We start from the raw sequence: 5363 nt of genomic DNA on the forward strand, positions 1-5363 counted from the left end.
GGGGACCAGTGCTCCTGCAGCTTTACCACAAGCCTATGGGGGCAGACTTGCTGTGTCTGTATGGAAAATTTGACCTTCCTCTCTGTTGGGCCACCAAGTTAGACTTTCTGAAATGACTCTCTGGTTTTTTGAAAACTTTTAGAGATGACTTGACATCTCGTGAGTCTTGGAAAATCTCCTGGGGGCCTCCATTTGACAAGGCCCACATTCTCCCCTGGGGGTGGAGGTAGGTGGAAGGTAGGGGTTACCCACAAGGCAAAGGTAAAAACTGGCAGCGTAGATTCCCAGTGACTGCAGACATGCTGAATCACATGGTGTTTAAAGGCAAGATAAGAATTTAGCCCTTAGCTTAAGACGCTCTGCTGGTGGTTTCAGTGAGCCAGGGAATATAAAACTGAAGCTTATCTGTGTTTGCATGTGATATTAGCAGGTGTTGAAACACTGGTAATAGAGTATCTTAGGAGAGTTAGGATTCCCTGATGTCAAGGGGCCCCAGAGGTCAACTGTGGCCACAACAGAGCTAGGGATGTGGCAGTTCTGTGTGGACAGTAGGAGGGAGGTAGCTCCCTGGTCAGACTTTGAGCCATCAGGTGCCTCCTCAGGGGACTGAGGGCAAGAACCTAGTTCCATTCGTATTTCTCCCTATCTGTATCTTTCTCATACCAATAGAAACCCTAAAGCTCTTCCTGTACCCCAGTAGCTATGGTTGGCTACCTAGGAGTTGTCAATCTGTTTGAGTCTTGGGGAAAAAGAAAAGGGTGATTTCTTTGTACTCCAGTTCTATAATTTATGGGCAAAAGAGAGGGACAAATGGGGCATCAAACATGGTGTGGGAAGTGCTACCGTGACATATGAGGTACTTGGTTATGCTTCTACTCAAAAGCTCTTCAAACCATATTCCAATAAGGCAACACTCCCCAGCGCTCTCTCCCATAACACCTAGTGTGGTTCTCTCACCCTCCAATACCAATGGTGGGTTCAATATGGTGTCTATCAACATAGCAGTCATACAGCTATCATTTCCTTGCTACTCCATCCTTTCCTTTCCAGTCAATATAATTCTGCGTCTGGATTCTGTCAGTCATCTCCAATAATGATAATGCTGTCCTTTGATCTGAAAGGGAATAAACTTGTAGCAGCTCAACCCAAAGGACATTTAACTAAATCTCTCCAGGAACCACTTCTAGAGAGCCAAAACCTTTAGCTTTCAGGTGACTCTTGATTTTTAGCTATAACAACTTCAGTATAAAGTTGTTATAGCTAAAACAACTCTTACAACTTTTGATGTTTCTCTTGTTTTCCCAAACTCCCCCTTAAATGAAAACCCAATGCTTGACTGATGACTGAGCTCTTGTTTCTGAAAGCCAAGGACTTTGAGAAACACTAAGAATTCTCATGGGTCTCCCCAGAATACTGGAAGAAGCATTGGAAGACCCCAGCTGGCTTGGGCTTAACCGTTGGTGGTTTTTAACATACAACTTCCCCTTAAGCATGATAACACAGGAAGCCTTTCATAGCTTGAGAGAACAGCAAATGTCCCAGTGAAAAATAAGATGGGGAAGGGAGGGGCCTGAGTCCTGAACATGGTCAGGCTTTGCTTTGAGTGTCAGAAGCACTGGATTTGAACCTGAGCCTTGCCAGTGATCAACTGGTGGCCACCACCTCGGTTTCTTCTCTCAAACAGGTGAGCACGCTGTACCCACCGTAAAGGCATGGAGGAAAAAAATATTAAGCACAATGAAAATAAGTCACCTACTAATAGACTTTAACTCAGCTTCTCTCTTTGTGAAAGGAGGGGACACTGGTAAATAAAGCCTGGATCGTTGGCTATTTTGTTTTGATCTATCCCTAATACAGAAGGAAGCCAAGTACTGCACCAGCCTGTACTGCACTCTGCTATTGTTCAGAAGTGAAACTCATTCTGTTTTCTTAACTTAGAAAGCAGCCAATTCTTACTCACCCTATCCTGCATACATGCAGCCTCACCCATGACTGTGGACGGGGATGGGAATCGTAAGCATCAATAAATTCACTGAGGGCTTCCCTGGTGGCGCAGTGGTTGAGAGTCGGCCTGCCGATGCAGGGGACGTGGGTTCGTGCCCCGGTCCGGGAAGATCCCACATGCCGCGGAGCGGCTGGGCCCGTGAGCCATGGCTACTGAGCCTGTGCGTCCGGAGCCTGTGCTCCGCAACGGGAGAGACCACAACAGTGAGAGGCCCACATACCGCAAAAAAAAAAAAAAAAAAAAAAGTTCACTGAGATTTTCACACCCATGGTGTATCCCTACATCTTGGTGTCTTTATGAATGTTATTTGACTTTATTCACTCTGCTCACTACCCCCAATCTCACCCCACACCCACTTCAGCCCCCGATCGGGTGGGGAAAGGGTGGTGCAGAAGTTGGTCAGGCACCGAGAGGATGAGTCAAGAACAGAGAGGAAATAAGACTCAACAGCCTTCCTTTCAGCCTGGAGACACTTCCTCTTCCTTGAGGTTTCCTAATTGGCTTCCTCTAATTCCTAGTTTCTTACCGCAAAATTAAGTCATCTCTGGTGCTCAGAGGAGCCAAGTTCTCTTGAGACATCTGGGGGAGAGAGCCAATGAATGAGGTGTCTGATCATTATAACCAATATTTTCAGGCACTAATTGAGGAACTAGTTCTTGAGAACCCAGGTATTGATGGGAAAGCAAGAGAGTGCTCCAGTGTTATGTTCTACTTGCTTTGAAAGTACTTGATAAACCTCAACTGAGATCCGTGAATTTCACCCAGTGTGCAATGCATCCATCGTGGTGAAACAAAGGCAAGTTTCAAAAATCAACCATAGACAACAGACTAAAACATTTTCAATATTAAAAACTCTGCAATGATGTCTTGCAGGTGCAGAGCAAATTTTATTCCAGTTTTCATGGTCCATGTACAAAATAGATGCCTAATAAATAAATAGTTAGTTCATTTAAGACGTGGGGAGGGGCTTAAATGGTATAATTAAAGAGGGTGGCATTGAGAAGTTATCATTATTTCTTGAGGGTCAGTTGAAGCATCAGACACCCAAGAGTATGTTCCTGAGCCGGCACACACACAAAATACCAAGGAGCAAGAGGGGAATTCACTCAAAGGAGAAGTGGGAATCAGAGGTAAAAATCAGGAAGACATTTTCAAACAACTTCTCCAAAATAATTCAACAAACGTTTATTGAGCCTCTTCTAGGGGTAAGCCAGCTGGGCTGGCTGCTCTGGAGACACACAGATGAACCAGACGGAGAAGAAATGTCAGTGGGGAAGAAAAATGAAACCCAAATGAGAGCAATACTAACACAAAGCAGCACATGATGTGTAAGGTAGGGTCCAACAAAGCGCTGTAGATGGGACATGACTTTGGCCAAAGGGAATGCAAGCCGCCTGCTGAAAGAAATATATCCGAGCTCAACCTGGGAGGAGAAGCACTCTGACAGGTGTGTTCGCTGTTAGGAACAGTGTGAGTGGCACCATGATGCAACATGGACTCGGGGTGGCAAGAACAGAGAAGCAGAGGAAGAGAAAAAGAGCCTGTGTTTAGGGCATGGCAGTGGCTTAGCTTGACTAGGACACAGAAATGTTCTGGAGTACAAATGCAGGGAGGAGGCCTTGAATGCCAAGGAAAGGAACTTCTGCTCTGGTTGGAAGGCAGTGGGGAGACATTTGACGTTTTTGAGTAAGGGAAATGGCATGATTAGAATTATGCTCTCAGAAGATAAACTTGGTGGCAGTATTTATGATGAACTGTAGATGGGGATATCAATCAAGAGGCCATTGCTAATAGAACCAGTGACTGTTTGTGAAGGCCTGAACTGGGGTGGTAGTTATGGAAACGGAAAGGAAAGAAGATGCCAGAGACTTTTTAATAGCTCTCCGCCCATTATAAAAAGTGATACACTATTCATAGCAATTACTATTTGTAATAGGCAAAAACTAGAAGCTATCCAAATGCCCATCAACAGTAGAATGGATAAATTGTGGTATATTCACACTATAGAACATCACATAATAATGAAAATGAATGATACAATTACATGTGACAACAGAGATGAACCTCCCACAATATTGAATGAAAGAAGCCAGCCACGAAAGAGCACAGCCTGACTGATTCCATTTACATAAAGCACAAAAACAGGCAAAAGGAATCTATACTGTTGGAAGACTGGACAGTGGTTACCTTTGTGGAGGCAAGAAATCATGGAAGTGAGCGCAAGGGGGCATCTGGGTTCTGGTAACAAGCATGATGAACAGACTGTGATAAAACTACAATCTGACTTTTGTTCTCCCACTCTTCCTTTCATTTTTCCTGCCTCTAGATGAAAACTCGGGTATGCTCCCTTAGTTTTCCATTCCTCTTAGATAATATGCAGTGCTACGGTTACTTTAACAAATGCAGTATCGATTCAGAAATTAGAATATCCAGTTCTATACCAGTAGATTCCAAACAGCACTGCATCATTTGTATTCTGTCAGCTTAGGTCGGCTTCGCACTAAATCTTCCAGTGGAAAGGGGTGGGGGCATGGTTGACTTGTCCTCCCTAATCACTCCTGGCTCAGCTCCACCCCGACCTCCTTCACACCCTCCACGTGCCCCGCCCCAGACAAGGTGGAGGATGGGCAGTGGAGGATAGGTGGGTGGCTTAATGCTTTCTAGACCAAGCAGATGTTTATAGCTGGAGTCTCTGGTGAGCCTGACAGATGGTTAAAGCTGATGCTTCTCCGCTTGGCCACTCTTCTAAGGCTCTTCAGTGGTTCTCTGCTGAGCCCATCAGTTTTTATATGTAGGTGGCCACTTGCACTCCTTCTTCAACCCCCGGCCATCCCGAAGTTCCCCTCCAGCCCAAGACAGCCTAAGGCAACTCTCTTCCCACCTATCTGGCCCCCATCTGGACCTCAGGAAACCTGCAGTGCCAGGCAAGTCCAAGGCAGTAGCCCTCTCTCTGGCTCATTTCCAATGTCTCTTGTCAGCCCTGCTGTCATCCTGCAGCTTTTGCAGAGTCAGGCCCATCCACAGAGGCTTCAGCTTTCTCTGAAGTCCTGGGTTCCCCAGACTGCAAGAGGAGCCCTAAGTGTTCCTACTGAGGCATCTTTCCCGGGGTCCTGGGGTCAGAGGGTACCTAAGGAACCAGGAGCCTGGCCACAGCTCTCTACAAGGAAACATCTTTATCTTTTTCCTTCCTCTGACTCTCTGATATCTTTGGCCTGGTTAAGGGGCCAGGAGTTGTGAGGCAGATTCTCCTTTATTCTTTTTGTAAATTCTGCATATGTACTGTCTGCCTCACACTCACCTGGGAATCTTGGTATCTACTGTATTTGTGCCTCAGTGGAAACTGAGGCAGAAAGAGTCC

This window comes from Phocoena phocoena, chromosome 2 (assembly GCF_963924675.1).
Source record: "Phocoena phocoena chromosome 2, mPhoPho1.1, whole genome shotgun sequence".
NCBI lineage: Eukaryota > Metazoa > Chordata > Mammalia > Artiodactyla > Phocoenidae > Phocoena > Phocoena phocoena.